This window comes from Triticum aestivum, chromosome 3D (genome assembly GCF_018294505.1).
Source record: "Triticum aestivum cultivar Chinese Spring chromosome 3D, IWGSC CS RefSeq v2.1, whole genome shotgun sequence".
Lineage (NCBI taxonomy): Eukaryota > Viridiplantae > Streptophyta > Magnoliopsida > Poales > Poaceae > Triticum > Triticum aestivum.
Window position 1 is genome coordinate 493,895,735 of NC_057802.1, and position 19,474 is coordinate 493,915,208.

The 19,474-nt window shown below is 47.3% G+C and overlaps 1 long non-coding RNA gene across 1 annotated transcript; it reads left to right on the top strand.

Moving 5' to 3' along the window:
* Window positions 1-574: 574 nt before the first annotated feature.
* Window positions 575-2,261, top strand: LOC123075059 (uncharacterized). Its single transcript, XR_006436089.1, has 3 exons — window positions 575-631; window positions 709-864; window positions 2,170-2,261. It is a non-coding gene; the product is annotated as an uncharacterized lncRNA (long non-coding RNA).
* Window positions 2,262-19,474: the final 17,213 nt, after the last annotated feature.

Below are 19,474 nucleotides of genomic sequence, written 5' to 3' on the forward strand. Positions count from 1 at the left end.
AATAATGGCGCACCAGACAAGCGGTGCGCCATTAGTATATACTAATGGCGCACCACCTTCTGATACGCCATTAGAGTTGAAACTACTAATGGCGCACCTGGCGCAGGGTGCGCCATTAGTATCAAATTTTTTTTTTACTAGTGCGCCTGTCCAAACATACTAATGGCGCATCCAGACAAAGTGCGCCATTACTAGTTGTAACTAGTAATGGCGCACCTGGCCCAGGGCGCGCCATTAGTATCAAAAAAAGTTTTTTTAACTAGTGCGCCTGTCCAAACATACTAATGGCGCATCCGGACACAGTGCGCCATTACTAGTTGTAACTAGTAATGGCACACCTGGCCCTGGGTGCGCCATTAGTATCAAATATTTTTTTTAACTAGTGCGCCTGTCCAAACATACTAATGGCGCACCACCAGAAGGTGCGCCATTAGTAACCTGGATTACTAATGGCGCATTTAGAGTTGGTGCGCCATTAGTAAGTGGGCAGCAACAAGATATTTTGTGGCTGCCGCCGTACCGCTCTGCCATGGCCGCCGCCACACTCCGCTCCGCCCTCCTCTCCTCCTGCGCCCTCCGCCGGCTCGCCTCCACCTCCGCGCCGCGCGCCCCCCGCCTCGCCCAGCCCAAGGTCTCCGGGCGAACTGATATACTAGATCGTCGCGCTTCTCGCACTCGCGCTCACGGTTTCTGATCGGGGTTCTGCAGGTGCAGGGGTTCGCCCGGGCTCGCCGGTCCTACCCGGCCGCGTTCGCCGCCTCCGCCATGTCGACGTCGTCGGGGGCCAAGGAGGCGCCGGCCAACAACCCGGGCCTGCAGGCCGAGGTCGACCCCGCCACCAAGGGCTACTTCATGCAGCAGACAGTAAGCCGATCCTTCCCGTTTCCTGCTTCGTTTTAGCTGCCGATTGAGCGGGCATGCGTGGTATTGGATTCGAGTTTGCGCCTCCGTGGGTTTGATCTGTGGAGTGGAAGGCAGTTTTGTGGCTGGATTTGGCCGAAGCAATCTGTCGAACAGTTGGTGGTCCGTACGTGCTTGCTGTGGCAGGTTATAGAATTGGGAGAAAACAACACTTACCGAGGACTAAGTGATGGGTGTTGTTAGTTCCATGTGATAATTTCGAGCAGCGTTGTTGGTTTTGCAGCTGCAGTGTCAACTTAGCATCCCACTCTGTTTGGCCCAGTATTGCCGCTGTGCATATGTTTTATTACTGCACCACGTATGGTATGGAGTTGTTTCTGTGGAATGCTGGAAACTGTGTGTATGTGTAGGATATGCAATTCATCATAGGCTTTCATGGGGTTACATTTTCGACAGGGCTGCTTGTTACTAGCAGTATTTCAGGTTGTCCCAGTCGGTTGCTGTTGCCATAATGAATTATTTTCTCTCTTTTTTTTTGTCCCAGCTTGTACACTAAATCCACTTTACTAAAGATTTTTTTGGCCAATTCTTTAGGCTTCCTTGGTAGTGTAGATTCAAGAAAATTGGCAACGGGGTGCCACCGTATAGAAGAGGTGTAATAACGGTGGTGCAGAGTGTGTGTGTGTGTGTGTGTTCAGCATCGATGTGGCCTTGTGTTGAGTTGTAGGCTATATAAGCCAGTCTGTACCCAGAGAATGGTTAAGCTGAATAAATTGAGAGAAATCTACCAATTAGCCTCCTACTCTCAGTTATTCCTCTTCTTCTCCAAGCCTTCGTGTTTACTATCTTCATCGCGTCTTGGCAGATCGCCAATGGCAACGGGGTGCTAAATGAAGTAAATCCTTATATTAATACAACACTTTTGGTCTGTTAGCTATAGTCAGTTAAAGAACTCCCCAGATTTTTGGTTCATTGTTTCTCACCCTTTATCAAAATCTGAGACGGTTGGCAAATAATGATTGTCATGTCATCTAATTCCGTATTGAAACAGCATTCTCTGTTTCAACTAAATGTTGCGAAACGGGTCTGGGTTGTTGGTACAATCACACTTTTTTCATTAGCTGGCTGAACAATTTGTGACCACAAATTTATCTTTCAGCTTGAGTTTGCCCTGGAATGTTAAGGGACTCACAAATCTTAGAGTGCCAGTAGTATCAATTGTCATGCACAACAAAACCTTTTTTTTCATAACTCCCCTCAGTAATATTTAATGGTTGGTTATGTGCTTCTTCTAATCTACTTCCACAGTATCAGCAATCTTCGCAATCGTGCAGACAAAAGCAAGCGGTTGCCTCCAATTTACAAGGTTTCAAAAACTGTATATGCATCCCCTAGCCGTGCAAATTTCCGCCTTGATCAAAGAAAGGTAATTTTTTTCTGGCATCATCTTTTCAGAGAGACTGCCTTTCAATATAAATAATCTGTCGTAACTCACATCCCTTTAATAGGCTGTAGAGACAGTACCTGCATATCCGAACATTTATTTCTCAGTTGATAACTTCGATGATCCTTTTGATGCTGTGGTGAGTTCTAATTTACTTCTCCCAAAAATTACATAACATTGTGTTCTGGCAATACTTTGCAAATATTGTAGATGCCTGCGGTTTTATCACTGATGTTCCGTGGTTTTCCTTCAGATGGCTTTGACCATATACTTTCTAATGGCATCAACCAGAAGAACTGGAAAAGCTTGAATTCAGTCATCTCCTGTCTTGTCCATCTCGAGTCCTTGTCAGTGTATCTTGACAAGGAGGAACCAGCTGCAAAAAAATTCGTCGGTGACATGTTCTCCAAACTACCCAACACCTTGAAGAGCCTTAGGTTGTATGCATCAGATGGGAAAGGACAAGTATCGCCAGCCTGCATCAAGCATCTTGACAATCTAAGGAAGGTTGATTTTGAGTTGACTGCATCAACGCAAGAGGACATAGACAACCTTGTGGGTTTGCCATGCCAAGATACAATACATTGTCATTGTGTCAAGCCGATTCAGGAGAGACATGTCATAAAGGATAGTCAAGCCTGCAGCTCTAGTAGTGCACATGTACATTAAGTGAACAAGTGACTTGCAGTTTTAATCCTGTGTAGTGGCTTGATATTTTGATCAAGAAAGAAAGATGTTTGGTGCTGACCTTGTTATTCCTACAGCGGAGTACATTTCTTACAAATTGATTATTACAAGGTCAGTTCAATGTACGCTGGTTAGATGATTCCTCGCCCTTTCCTGTGTACGTCTAGCTGTTTACGAGGTGTGTGGGCCATACTCGTCCCGTTGACCTCATCGCACCTGTTCTTGTGCGTGCGTTGGTGTAGGTGGTGCATCCTGTTACTAATGGCGCATCACTAAACAGTGCGCCATTAGTATGCCGAAGTTACTAATGGCGCATCCTGCTGATGTGCGCCATTAGTATGCCAAAGCACCTGGGTATACATGGCCCCCTGGGAGGCATACTAATGGCGCACTGTTGTATATACTAATGGCGCATCTGGGGTGCGCCATTAGGTATACCAGATACTAATGGCGCACCAGTGGTGCGCCATTAGTAAAATATACTAATGGCGTGCTACTAATGGCGCACCACTAATGCGTCATTAATGGCCAAATTAGGTGCGCCATTAGTAGGCCTTTTCCTAGTAGTGATGTTATCATCCCGGTCGGGGAACTAAGCAGATGCAATTTACCCTAATTAGAAGCATTACATGCTAGACACGGTATGCAACATGCAACCACATATCACACTGCGAAGTTAGAGCAAGCACCTGTGATGGTGGTGTAGGGGAAGTGCGGTCTTCAGGTACAGAGCTACGTTCAATATCTTCATTTAGGCTTGTTGTTTCTTGAGAATCATGTGGAGACGATGAAATTGCATTCTTTATAAGAGTATTGTGTCTCATATTAACCCACGCGCGTGACTGTCTCATCATAAGCGATAGACGCAAGATACACAAGAACAATAGTTTGATGTAAGAACATGGTGTGATAGGCAGATGTAGTATGTACCAAAAACAGGAAGGCCTGTCATATTCACATGTATAATGTGTAAGCTAAGGAGATGCAATTTAATAAATTAGGAGCATTGATGAGGGATACACAAGAAAAGTAGTTTGATGTAAGAACATGGTTAATAGAAAGACGTAGTATGTAGCAAAAACAGGAAGGCATGTCATATTCACAGGTATAGTGTGTTAGCTAAGCAGATGCAATTTACCCAAATTAGAAGCATTACAAGGTAGACACCATATGCAACATGCAACCACATATCACACTGCCAAGTAAGAGCAAGCACCTGCGATGGTGGTGTGGGGGAATTGCGGTGATAACCTAGAGAGCTACATTGACTATCTTCATTTAGCCTTGCTGTTTCTTGGGAATCATGTGGGGACGATGACACTGCACTCTTTAAACGAGTAGGGTGTCTCATAGTAACCCACTCGGGCGACTATCTCATCATAAGTGATTGACGAGGGATACAAAAGAGCATTAGTTTGATGTACGAACATGGTTAATAGACATATGTAGTATGTATCAAAAACAGGAAGGCATGTCATTATCAAAGGTATAATGTGTAAAGTAAGCAGATGCAATTTAACCAAATTGGAAGCAATACAAGCTAGACACCATATGCAACATGCAACCACATTTGACAGCGCGAAGTTGAAGAAAGCACGTGGGATGGTTGTGTGTGGCAATTGAGATCATCAACTGCAGAGCTACGTTTACTGTCTCCAACTGCTGACATTGCACCCATTAGAGCGCTGAAACGCTTAGTGCTTATCTTCGAATTACACTGGAGAGACTTCTGTCTTTTCTTTTCTGCATTCATCAACACTGCGTCAGAGTCTGAAATACCCATGCATAAAAAAACAATAGTGTGAGTATGGGTGAAGTGTGTGCACAATTAGTACAGTGTAAAGGTAGCACATAGCAGGTCGGTGAGAAATAAATGATGGGAGACATATGATAGCTCTACAACATGCATGGCACACTAAATTACTACAAGATTCTATGAAAAAAGTAGTCGACTGAAAGCAAATAGGTCAGTCCATTTTTTCTGCACCGTTCGATGTACAAAGAACGGGCAGACCGCCTTCATCAACCTCCAGCCAGTCAGTGTTGACGATCTTCCTCGAAACCCCAGCGACCACCGGCCCAGTATTCCTCCCCTGCCTGCACCCTCCCCTCGACCTCACCGCACCGCCGTGCTTGGCACCGCCCCCCCGGCCATCCATTCAAGCCCCGCCGACCTCCAGATCGGGCGCAAGCAGCTCCTGCGCCCGACACCCCTATGATAGACACCGATGCGCCCCTTCTCCGGGGAACAGGCGGACTAGGTGCTCCGCGCGCCTAAGTGGACTAGGAAACCTTGTGCATTTAGTATCACGAAGAAGATGCAGTAAGAAGCGCTCAACTAGTTTCTTTCGTGGGATGAATACGGTGTGAGCGGAGACGTAAGATTTGCATGAATAAGGGAAGAGGAGTACCTCTTTCTGCTGGCAGTGTTGTGTCCTCCTTCTGTTTTTCCGACGATCTTCTTGTTGTTCGCCGGAAACCAGAAGTTGTGGAAGACGGTGCAGCCTTGGATGAACCCATGGCCAAGTTGTTGAGTGTGGTGCGGTGGCCGTCTGTCGGCGTCGGGGAAGCAGATCTGAGGCGGCGAACGACGACATAGTGGGAACAGCTCCGGTGTGGTGGACGGTTGCAACAGTGGAGCCGCAGCAGTGAGGCGCAGGATGGCGTGGTCGGAGTAGTTCTAGTAGGGCGCACGTCGGCGTTGGCATCGTGGAGGCAACTCCGCCTCGGCTTCAGCTGCTAAGTCCTTGAGGGCGTTGCGGTTGCGATTGCGTTGGACGACGACATCGGGGTACCGGCTCCGGCGTGATGGAGGAGGGCGGTGGTGGATTGGCCGCTATGGGGTGGAGGACGGAGGAGGCTGGGGTTTCTCGTCCGGTGGAGAGGGCGTTTTCGCGCCCACGGAGTATGAATGGGGAAACGGAGGGAGGCAGGGAACTAAGGGGGAACAATGTTTCAGTTTGAGACGCGCTTGTTTGAAATTTGGGGAAAGTTACAAACTTTGCCCCCATCTAAAATTTCGGACATATTGCGGGTTGGGGGTAGGACAGTCATGTCAGGTGTCCCAAATGTGGGCAGGATAGATTTCGGCCGAGCGCATGGGTAGGCGCCCACGGCGTATGAATGCTTCTTGGAGGCGGTTGAGACTGGCGTCTTGGTGAAGTTACAAACCTACCCCGGTTTAGACCTTTGGACATCGAGCCAATAGGCTACACGGGCCAGAGTCAGTACAGTAATTTCCTACCACCAAAACATTAGTCTCGCGCGGTTTCGGGTGACCAGAGGCCTATTTGGCGCTTCGTTCAATATTTGGGAGCAGAAGCATTAACGTTTTCGGTTCTCTTGAATTGAACTTTCAGGATTTGTCAAACTTCACAAATCTTTATTCTTGAAAATGCTAAAGCTACGATTATTTTGGAATGGAGGGGGTACATTTGAATATACATTGTACACGAGTATATATTAAAAAAATATGCAACTTACCTTAGTTCATGCATGGTTCCAGATATAATCTCCTTGGTTGCAAGAAAAAGTTAGATATGCGTATGAATATATATAGCATGTTCAAACTCACAACAAAGATTGATGCCCCCTTTCACATCTGATTTACAAATGCCATTATCTCGGGTTCAAATAGATGAATGCACTTCCTATGAATTCGAATCTTTGAAACCCCCTTTATGTTGAATTTGACATGTATTCTATTTGGTAGCTAGCAATTTGGAATGTATCCATGCGAGTGACAAATGTATAAAGTGCTTCACACTACCAACATGGAGTGCACTAATTAATGTTTATATATGAATTACAAAAGCATCCATTTCCTGTATTTCAAACCGCTCTCACTCTATGGATCGATAATATGAAATAAACACATGCAGAAGCTATAATTCAATAGAGTATGGGTGTCTGATAGACCGATTTTCGTCCATACGCAATTTGCAAAATTCATGATCTCATCCAAAAATAATAATGCCATTTATATTTTAATTTAATGCGTAGAACCGCCTTTTACACGTAGATGCACTATGCCTCGCCCCGTTCTCACAAACGCGTTATATCTCTCTCTATCTAACAGATAAGTGCACACACTTTATATGCATCGGCATTTCTCTTTCACACATGCTCACAATCTCTCTCAGGGTGTCGGGGTGTCTCACGCACATGCTCTCTCTGTTTCTCTCTCTCTCTCTTTCTGTCTACTATTTACCACTCTTTTCACTAATCTCAGTTGGAAAACACTATTTCTCTCACATGCATATACTAGTAAGGTACACGTGCATTGCACACATGAGATTTGGCAACCAAATTATGAATAAATACCACATTATAGCATGTATATAACCTTTGAGTCACATATGCATGATGTTCATGTTCGTTTAATTCTTATAGTTCATCTCATTCAAAAACAATTAATTTTTATAAAGAAGCTAATCTATTTTAAGATTCATGGAATTGTGCATTGTAAAGCATAAAAAACAAATAATGGCAATTCGTGAAGAATTTTTTTTGGCAATTATGATATGGAAGATTCTAGAACAAAGGAGAAGTGCTTGTGTTTTGAGATTTGTGCATTATGCTTAAGTTCAACCATGGAGTCTTCTAGATTGTACATGTGGCAAAATCTGGTGGAATGTAGATGATATCCAACGGCCAGTAGTGCTCGGATTTGCCATCTCTGCACCGTCGGATTGGCATCCAATGACCATCTTTCAAAGTTATTCGCACACTATATAGGGGTATAGATATAGACATGCACGGTCTCTACTAGCCCTCTATATGCACATATATGTGCCTAGGTGTCTCCCGCACGCACATTATCTTTAGGCCTCTCTCGCACACATTGCCCCCCCGACACACCTCTCTCTTAGTAGTTGGCAGATATGATTTCATCATATCATTCGGTAGGATATCCCTGGCTGTTAGGCTGGATGGTAATACGAGGCAAAGTTTTACCCTAGTTCGGATCGGACCCTTGCAGTTGAAGAAAGAGCCTACTCCTGGTACTGTATATTAGTGATAGGGGTGTGTACAAAGTACACGTGAATACCAGGAATTGTGCGTGTGTGTATACTATCGAAGAACTAGCCCCCAAGCTTGTATAACATACTAAGGGCCTAGGGTTACAAATCATATATAGTCGGCTTATCACCGGTGGGGATAGAGTCCTCCGCGACTCTGGTAGCTTCGTGTTGTACGCCGAGTCCTCCACATGGGTCTTCGTATAACACGTCTCGGTCCAACCTATATGTGGTGCAGGATGGAACCGACCCATGAGTCTTCATGTTGACCCACCACAACTAGAAATGATGTGCCCACCACACCACACACGCAATCGGCCACTAAGAAAATAAGCATATACAATAGTACAACGGTATCTAGCTCACGATACGTCTCCATATTTTGTTGATGACACTAACGGACTTTGCATTTGATGCGTGCTCCGTATTTTGTTGACGACACTTACGGTCATTGTATTTGAAGCGAAAGCACGATATGGTCACTGGACTACAGAATAAGCTCATCACGGTCACCACATACATTTTGTTGACGACACTTACGGTCATTGTAATTTGTTGATAACACGATCAATTGACCAGTCAAACGGTCCACATTCAGCAGCGCACATTACCATAGGGCCCACCCGTCAGCGCGTATATGAAGGACACAAATGGTAATAAATTAGTGGTTGGTGGGTATTCGAAGTCGTGAGACCTCTGGTTGGCAGTCACCCGCGGTTGGGGGGCGTTCATGGGCGGTGGGGTGGGGATCCCTAGAGAAAAAGCTCGGCGGGGGGGGGGGGGGGCTAGAGGGATGGCCGGTGCGGCGGCGGACCGGCGGTGGGGAGTGGTTTCGGGGAGGGCTGGCCGGCCGCGGGCGGCGGGGGCTGGCGGTTCGGCCGCTGGTGACTGGCGGCTCAGGGGGGCGAAGTTTGATGATAAACTGGAGGCCCTTGATTTTGTATCCAACGGCTGAAAAATCTAATGACCAGAGATGAAAAAGTCAGTCGACTGGCGTGTAGCCTCACCCCGCATGTACACATGCACGCACGCATGTAGGTGTGCAACACTGACACGTACACACGCACGCATGCTGGCGTGCAACACTGACACGTACACATGCACTCACGAACACATGCACGTACGCACCCATGCATGCAACACTGAAACGTACCCTTGCACGCACGCAACACTCGCACGCCTGCATGCACACAGCACACGACGCAAGATACACGCTCAACCTATACGTGCATGCACCCTTTGTCAAGGACATGGATTGTTACGGGTATTAATCAATCTTATCTGTGATAAGCAGAACATTGATGTTTGCAGCGGTCTTTACGAATCACAACGTATCGAACGGGCTATCAACATAGTAGGCTTATCTACATGAAAAAGATGACGTCACACTCAATGAACAATCATCGGTTTATGAAATGCCCGCTTCTGACCGCACTGGCCCACCAAAGGTTCCTCTGCTGTGCGCTGCCCGCGTTGGGTCACTGACATGCAGGCCATGCACCCAAAGAGCCCACACGTCAATGGAAGAACATTGCGGTGCCCTAGGTTAGAGTCGAGGGCGCCACTCGCGGCACGCCCGGCTGAACATGCCTCCGTGCCGCATTCAAACGCCTCCATGAAACCCGTCCGTGTGGAAGCCGAGAAACCCACTCTGGACACACGTCCGTTCATGACCGGGCCGGCGTTAAACGCAACACCGGCCGAGCTCCTCCCGTCCGCCGTCTATTTAATCTCCTATTTAAACGAGGCCAAACGCTGGCCGAGAATCGCACACCTCTGCCGCTCCCCTATCTCCTCCACCATTTTGTCCACTCTTACAATGGCTTACAAAGAGTAGTTATTCCGCATCCAAGCCGACTGGGTAGCCCGCCGGATACGAGCTATGCAGCTCGCTGATCCACCTCCCTCCCCTCGCCCGAAGGAGCCAGTTGCCGCCCCAAGCCGGCGCACGGTTCAGCAACTCGCCGCTCCAGGCCAGCTCGACGAGGAGTGGCGCACGGGCGTCGTTGCTGCCGTCCACGCCGCCGCCTCATACCGCGTCTCCCGTTTCTATGGCCGAGACTCCCATGCCGGCGGCCGCGCCATGCAAGCAGCGACAGAAGCCGGGTGCACGGAGAGCGACGAGTCGGTGGCCAGCGCCTCCGCGTCCGCCGCCATCATCGAGGAGAAGTAGAACACGGGAGGCCGCCGCCGCTTGGGTCCCATGAAGGCCACCGCGGAGGCGACGCCGGTGTACACAGCATGTGTCTTGCCGGATCCTTTTGTTGCGAGGACCTTCGTCGACCCCGCATGGGCTCCATGGAAGAGGGGAATGTTAGGATGAACTCGAGCCAGTGCCGGCCATGGCGAAGTAGTGGCCGGTGATGAACTTGAACCGGTGCCGGCCACCATCATCTTCGGCTCCAGCCAATGATATCAGCCGGGCAGTCGGGAAGCGAGCCGTCCTTTGCGCTGAAGCATATACCTCCGGGGCTCCCGGCAGTCCGGTGATCGTGCTGTCGGACATGAGGAACACAAATCGATCGGCGGGCGACCATTTAGGCCAGGTATTATATACCTATGCTGTCCAGAACTAGCACCGCGTAGTTCATTTGAATGTAATGAAATCTGTCAGGTTTGTATGAAAATCCGGTATTTTATATGATTTTCGTCGTTGTTTATATGAAATATCGGTTTGTCTACGTGTTTGCGTGAATTTCGTCCCGTTGGTTGAGTTGCTGTCATAATGTGTGCGGCTACGGTTGGTGTTGGGGAACGTAGTAATTTCAAAAATTTACCTACGCACACGCAATATCATGGTGATGCATAGCAACGAGAGGGGAGAATGTTGTCCACGTACCCTCGTAGACCGACAGCGGAAGCGTTATCACAACGCGGTTGATGTAGTCGTACGTCTTCACGATCCGACCGATCAAGTACCGAACGCACGGCACCTCTGAGTTCAGCACACGTTCAGCTCGATGACGTCCCTCGAACTTATAGTTCATCACGAAGCTCTTGTAGCTTGGTGGCAGTCATTGAAGAATTCTGTCAATGACGCTATCATCCGGAAGATTAACTCCCAGTTGAATCAAGTGATTATTATACCCAGACATTTTGAGTATATGCTCACTGACTAAACTATTCTCTTCCATCTTGCAGCTATAGAACTTATTGGAGACTTCATATCTCTCAATCCGGGCATTTGCTTGAAATATTAACTTCAACTCCTGGAACATCTCATATGCTCCATGACGTTCAAAACATCGTTGAAGACCCGATTCTAAGCCGTAAAGCATGGCCCACTAAACTATTGAGTAGTCATTAGCTTTGCTCTGCCGGACGTTCATAACTTCTGGTGTTGCTCTTGCAGGAGGCCTGGCACCTAGCGGTGCTTCCAGGACGTAATTCTTCTGTGCAGCAATGAGGATAATCCTCAAGTTACAGACCCAATCCGTGTAATTGCTACCATCATCTTTCAACTTAGCTTTCTCAAGGAACGCATTAAAATTCAACGGAACAACAGCACGGGCCATTTATCTACAATTAACATAGACAAGCAAGATACTATCAGGTACTAAGTTCATGATAAATTCAAGTTCAATTAATCATATTACTTAAGAACTCCCACTTAGATAGACATCCCTCTCATCATCTAAGTGATTACGTGATCCAAATCAACTAAACCATGTCCGATCATCACGTGAGATGGAGTAGTTTCAATGGTGAACATCACTATGTTGATCATATCTACTATATGATTCACGCTCGACCTTTCGGTCTCGGTGTCCCGAGGCCATATCTGCATATGCTAGGCTCGTCAAGTTTAACCTGAGTATTCCGCGTGTGCAACTGTTTTGCACCCGTTGTATTTGAACGTAGAGCCTATCACACCCGATCATCACGTGGTGTCTCAGCACGAAGAACTTTTGCAACGGTGCATACTCAGGGAGAACATTTTTTATCTTGAAATTTTAGTGAGAGATCATCTTATAATGCTGCCGTCAATCAAAGCAAGATAAGATGCATAAAAGATTAACATCACATGCAATCAATATAAGTGATATGATATGGCCATCATCATCTTGTGCTTGTGATCTCCATCTCCGAAGCACCGTCATGATCACCATCGTCACCGGCGCGACACCTTGATCTCCATCGTAGTATCGTTGTCATCTCGTCAACTTATTGCTTTTACGACTATCGCTACCGCTTAGTGATAAAGTAAAACAATTACATGGCGATTGCATTGCATACAATAAAGCGACAACCATATGGCTCCTACCAGTTGCCGATAACTCGGTTACAAAACATAATCATCTCATACAATAAAATATAGCATCATGTCTTGACCATATCACCTCACAACATGCCCTGCAAAAACAAGTTAGGCGTCCTCTACTTTGTTGTTGCAAGTTTTACGTGGCTGCTACGGGCTTAGCAAGAACCGTTCTTACCTACGCATCAAAACCACAACGATAGTTTGTCAAGTTGGTGCTGTTTTAACCTTCGCAAGGACCAGGCGTAGCCACACTCGGTTCAACTAAAGTGAGAGAGACAGACACCCGCCAGTCACCTTTAAGCAACGAGTGCTCGCAACGGTGAAACCAGTCTCGCGTAAGCGTACGCGTAATGTCGGTCCGGGCCGCTTCATCTCACAATACCACTGAACCAAAGTATGACATGCTGGTAAGCAGTATGACTTATATCGCCCACAACTCACTTGTGTTCTACTCGTGCATAGCATCAATGCATAAAACCAGGCTCTGATACCACTGTTGGGGAAAGCAGTAATTTCAAAAATTTACCTACGCACACGCAAGATCATGGTGATGCATAGCAACGAGAGGGGAGAATGTTGTCCACGTACCCTCGTAGACCGACAGCGGAAGCGTTATCACAACGCGGTTGATGTAGTCGTACGTCTTCATGATCCGACCGATCAAGTACCGAACGCACGGCACCTCCGAGTTCAGCACACGTTCACCTCGATGACGTCCCTCGAACTCCGATCCAGCCGAGTGTTGAGGGAGAGTTTCGTCAGCACGACGGTGTGGTGACGATGATGATGTTCCACCGACGCAGGGCTTCGCCTAAGCTCCGCAACGGTATTATCGAGGTGTAATATGGTAGAGGGGGGCACCGCACACGGCTAAAATATCGTATATCAAGTGTGTCTAGAGGTGCCCCCTGCCCCCGTATATAAAGGAGCAAGGAGGAAGCCGGCTGCCTTTGGGCGCGCCAAGGAGAGGGGGGGAGTCCTCCTCCTAGTAGGAGTAGGACTCCCCTTTCCTAGTCCAACTAGGAAGAGAGGGGGGGAAGGAAAGAGAGGGAGAGGGAGAGGGAAAGAGGGGCTGCGCCCCCCTCCCCTAGTCCAATTCGGACTCCTCATGGGAGGGGGCGCGCCACCTCCTTGCTGCTGCCCTCTCTCTCCCCTCAAGGCCCACTAAGGCCCAATACTTCCCCGGGGGGGTTCCGGTAACCCCTCCGGCACTCCGGTTTTATCCGAAACTTCTCCGGAACACTTCCGGTGTCTGAATATAGTCGTCCAATATATCAATCTTTATGTCTCGACCATTTCGAGACTCCTCGTCATGTCTGTGATCACATCCGGGACTCTGAACAACCTTCGGTACATCAAAACATATAAACTCATAATATAACTGCCATCGTAACTTTAAGCGCGCGGACCCTACGGGTTCGAGAACTATGTAGACATGACCGAGACACCTCTCCAGTCAATAACCAATAGCGGAACCTAGATGCTCATATTGGTCCTACATATTCTACGAAGATCTTTTTCGGTCAGACCGCATAACAACATACGTTGTTCCCTTTGTCATCGGTATGTTACTTGCCCGAGATTCGATCGTCGGTATCTCGATACCTAGTTCAATCTCGTTACCGGCAAGTCTCTTTACTCGTTCCGTAATACATCATCCCACAACTAACTCATTAGTCACAATGCTTGCAAGGCTTATAGTGATGTGCATTACTGAGTGGGCCCAGAGATACCTCTCCGACAATCGGAGTGACAAATCCTAATCTCAAAATACGCCAACCCAAAAAGTACCTTTGGAGACACCTGTAGAGCACCTTTATAATCACCCATTTACGTTGTGACGTTTGGTAGCACACAAAGTGTTCCTCCGGTAAACGGGAGTTGCATAATCTCATAGTCATAGGAACATGTATAAGTCATGAAGAAAGCAATTGCAACATACTAAACGATCGGGTGCTAAGCTAACGGAATGGGTCAAGTCAATCACGTCATTCTCCTAATGAGGTGATCCCATTAATCAAATGACAACTCATGTCTATGGCTAGGAAACATGACCATCTATGATTAACGAGCTAGTCAAGTAGAGGCATACTAGTGACACACTGTTTGTCTATGTATTCACACATGTATTATGTTTCCGGTTAATACAATTCTAGCATGAATAATAAACATTTATCATGATATAAGGTAATAAATAATACTTTATTATTTCCTCTAGGGCCTATTTCCTTCAGTTCGATGGCGTAATTTGCGGGTCGCCGGTCGGTCTGCGGGCGGCTCGGGCGGCGTTGTGGGACAAAAAAACACAGCTCGTGCGAGCTCGTCTCCAACGTGCGCGCTGGAGGATGCATGACAGCATGAGCACCCGAGCCATTCCTCGTTCATCGGTGGCAAAGGCACCGGTGCACAAAAGGGTCACCAATATTTTGGCTACGCCGGGCAAGATCCAAACAGCCCCTCCCAACATATTCAAATCCCTCGTTCACCGTGGAATTTTGCCATGTGTTGTTTTCATGGACTAGCAAGATGCCCGTGCATTGCACGGAACATCAAGATGCATTTTTTTACAAACTCCCGCATGCATGCAAGGGATAATTAATGTCCTCCTTTGCTAGTACCACGAGGCAAACACCATTAATATTGCATCGATTAGTGTTAGTGGCCTTGTATATCTGCAAATTGTAATTTTGATAGTGGCCCCTTGTAGATAAAAATGGAGGGAGAAAGATGGGAGATAAGGTGAGGAGGAGTGGGGAGTGGTGGTGACTGGTGGTCGGACTGGGCGGAGGCATGGGGATGGACGTCGCATTATGTCTAGGTTTGTATCTCTCTCACACACACCCACGTAGGTGGGGGACGTGCACGAAGAGAAGAGGTGCACGCACGGCGCACGTACTCCCGTCTCTTTCCCAACCACACCCGCGCGGGTACACGGTGGAGCTCATTTCTGTACGAAAAAGGCAGCCCACGTGGTAATTTGGCACGTGTACTGGTTGTCCACTTGGTGGAGGGAGGATCGTCTACCACGGGTGAACAAACAAATTGCAACTTGACGCATTATGATAAATTAAAAAAGTGGCAAACCATGTGGGGCCTACCTTAGAGGCAAGGCTCTATACACTGGAGTACTTTTGATGTGTCCCGTCAACTCGCAGAACGAGGAGAAGTTTGCTTAGTACGCCGTCTCCCCCGCCCACGGGCGCGGTGGCTCGCATGATGAGGTGAAGCTTGCTTACGAGTAGTAGTAGTACTACTACTATTGTACGCCTTTACGCCCGCTCCCTCGCCCACGCGCGCGGTGGCTCGCAGCACGAGGAGAAAATTTTACTACTCCCTCCGTTTACTCCTCATCCCTACTACGTACTTTGGTTACTACTCCCTCAATTTACTTATACAAGGCCACTATAAAAAAATACATTTTGCATCTATACAAGGCCACAAATAGTAATCGAGACAAAAGTTACTACTCCCTCCTTTCCAGTTTATGGCTCAATTTCAAAATCTCTCCAACCAAGGTAGACGCTGAGTGGTCTAATTAATTTCGTAGTTTGCACAAGTAATTAGTACGCTCGTTTTTCTCAAGAAGTTATGTTTACCGAGGCATTAATTAGAACGAATGCACGAATGACCACTAAATTTCCATGGACTTGTACATGCATTGGTTAGTTTCCTCGTGACACTGCTTGCGTTGGGTGATCTAACGCACCTGGAAATCCAACATGTAATGGTACTACTACTAGTATAGTAGAATTGAGACTTATCAAACGGAAAAATGAATGTTTTTTAGATGAGCCTTATAAACCCTAGTGGGTACGTACTCCGTAAAGACAGATTTTTCCAAAACTAAGTCGCTCCCTTTCATGAATTCTGTAGTATACTCCTCCATCGACACTCCCTTTCATGAATTCTGTACTTCCTGTCACCGACATGTGGGACATATAGCAACCGGGTCGACGTGTCAAGCACCAAATAACAGTGCAGAACAGCAGGGGGGACGCACCCCACTCGTACCGTCCCAGTAGCAGGAATGAGCAATGAGACGTCAAATCACAATGCCGCATCTTCCCAGACGGACGAAGCAACCATTATTTCACACTTCGGTTCGCCATCATCTCAAACCACGTAGTATTGCTTCTGCCTCAACAGGGACACGCACATCGCCTTGGTACATCATGACACGTGGGACCGCATGACAGGCCATGCTCCCCCGCCGATCGCTCGGTAAAATCACCTCATTTTTACTATACTTCCTCCGTATCGGTTTACTACATGGCATGCACGTCGTTCTAGGTTGAGAATTTAACTGGCTATATATGTGATGAATAGTACTCTAGCCTTTTAAAAAATGTATACTTTTGTACAGTAGTACTATCGATGGATTGCGCCATGGAGCAAAAATTGAAATTAAAAAAAAGGTGGTACATATAGAGAGCGCTCGTCGCCAAATTATGCATATTGTACTATTAAAAAAGCTAGTACGTGCTTAATTGGGGTGCTAAATTCTATTAAAGAAATACTAGTAGTATGTACATACTGAAGAGTTAAAGTAACGAGAAGAAACATAACATAGTTCTGCTGGGGGCTCAGCACAACACAACCCTCAAATTAAACTAAGCACACCTGAAATTAAACTATGCAACTAATCTGGTAGACACTGCATTAGAAGTTTAGAACCACCATGAGCAACGACACTGCCACCTTACTCGGAGTCCTCGTGCACGTCCTCGACTTCGTCCTTGTCCCTCTTCCTCTTGGCCGAGACTTCTTTGCTTGAACCGCACACTTGTCTGTTGCTCTTCATCCAACCCTTCTAGATATTGAAACAAAGGTAGCCATCCATTGTAGCGTAGTGGATGTGGTCTATATCTAGTACATTCCGCTGCCATGCATGACGATGAAACATTAATGAGGTTTCTCCAGTTTACGGTACGAACGATGAACCATGGCTCCTGCCAGGGTCAGCATTGAAGGCTGACGAGAGGGCACCAGCCGATTCTTCTGGAGGTCGAAGGGGTTGCCTACAACGAGGCCTATCCGACCCAGGACTTCTTTGTCGTTCTTAATGCCTACAGTAACGAATTTCACTGTTTTGTCCTTGAGGAAGTTCTTAAAATCCCGGCACTCAACGTCGGCATGGCATATGTGGTAGACCAAGCAAACGTTATGTACGCAAACCTGGATCACGGTGGGCTTCTTCCTCTCTTCGTCCTTTAGATCCTTCTCTCGTCCCAGGACTGTGGTGTACTCAACATCTAGCCCAGCGACCCACTCATCATCTGAGTTTTCAAACATGCGTCTGAAGCGAGAAAGGAATCCTTTCACCGTCGCGGAAGAACGGGTGTAGATGACGTCGAACTCATCGCCGGTGATGATTCTAACCTTGTACTCACCGCCGATCGTGGAAATTTGGGACGCCATGGATTTGGGAGGAGGGTTAGGATTAGTGGAACTGCCGTAATGTGAATGGACGGCATAACTAGGAGCGAACCGCCGTAGTATTGAAGGACGTGTGGGGACGAGTAGGAGCGAACTGCCAGCGTGCGAACGGCAGGGTAGTGGCTTTCCATTCTCCCATGATACAGGCTTCCGAGAGCCCTTGGAGCTGAGATCGAACGGTTGCATGGCGTGATTCTAGACCTATGGGTGAATATCCTATCCTGGAGGGTTATTCTGCAAATTTTCAGCAACTTAGCATACGACCGTTTGATCTCAAATCCAAGGGCTGCCAGCAGCCCGTATCATGGTCGCGCCTACCACGACCGTCGCGTCGCTCGCGCGGTCGCGCCCTTGGAGAATTAACACTGTGCGTTAGGCTATCTGATGTTGGCATGTCATACATAGTCATCACTTAGTCACTCATACTATAACAAGGTTGGCTATACGGTTGGCTATAAGTGTATTTTTTTACTCCTCTCTAACTCTTTCTTCATACTCCCTCCGTCCCATAATATAAGAAATTTTTTTACACTAGTGTAGTGCCAAAAACGTTCTTATATTATGGGACACAGGGAGTACTAGTATTTATTGCATTTGCCAAGGAGTGACCTCTTCCAATGAAATGGTGTTGCTAAGTTTGCTTCATTTAATTAGCTATAGACTCAAAATTGTCTTTTCACCTAGGTACACGCGCTTAGCACCGTTTCTTCCTTGGGTCACCAAACTAGTCTCTCTCTTCTTGATTAACTTGCCACATCAGACTGTATGCCTATGTGGCAAGCTTAAGCACCTGTAGGAGCAAGTAAAAGTAAGTACAATAGTGCGCTTTACATGGCATTTTTGCATATGTGGAGGAAAGAGAGGCAAGGAAAAAGTGGAGAAGTGGGCTCTCATGCAAGAGCGAGCCTCTACTACATGGTGGAGCATTGGGAGAGGCACCTGTATGGAGGTGCTCAGGAATCGGGAGACTCACGCCGGTCGTAGCGCCGCAGTTAAAATGATAATGGCATGTCAAATCACGGGGCCCCACCTGTCCAGCAGTAACTCGCTGTCAAATCACACAACCCTACGTTTGGAGCAGCCTACTCCCTCGTCTTCTCGCGTCTCTGTCGAACCGACTAGGCGGAACTGCCCCGCCTACCGCGCAGGAAAAGCCCCGCCCTCGACTTTTAAATACAACTACATCCGCTTAAGAAGCCAATGATATACTTTTTGTGACATAGTAACTCATATTTAGTTAGTCAAATGGATGACCTAGAACTACGTGCAGGCCCTATAAACCGAGACGCCTAAAAATAAAAAAACCGAGACGAAGAGGGTAGTTCAGCACGTATCTTTTTAGATCAATATAGTCGGGATTCACCAAGGAGCAAAACTAAGTGGTAAGCTGCTCCTGTCGTGTTGGCGTAGCAACTCAAGCAGGGTCAGTCCGCACATGAAATGGTGACACACTTAACAGGACCCCTTTGGCCGACATGTGGCTCATCCACTGTCTTGTTCCACGTGTGATGCACCAAATTATAGCTTGGAGCAGCGGTTGGAATTGGAGGCACCCCGGTCGTAGCGCCGCAGTAGTAGAAAATGAGTGATGAGGGGTCAAATCACAAAGCCCGACCTTTCCCGCATTAAGTTGGACGGACGAAGCAACCGTCATTTCACTCTAGGGCGCAAGAGCATAAAGAAAAGAGAAAACAATGATGCGTGCGGTAGCTACCTAGGGCACCCTAGGGTAGGGGTCTCCACTACAGATCCTTTTTTTTAAAG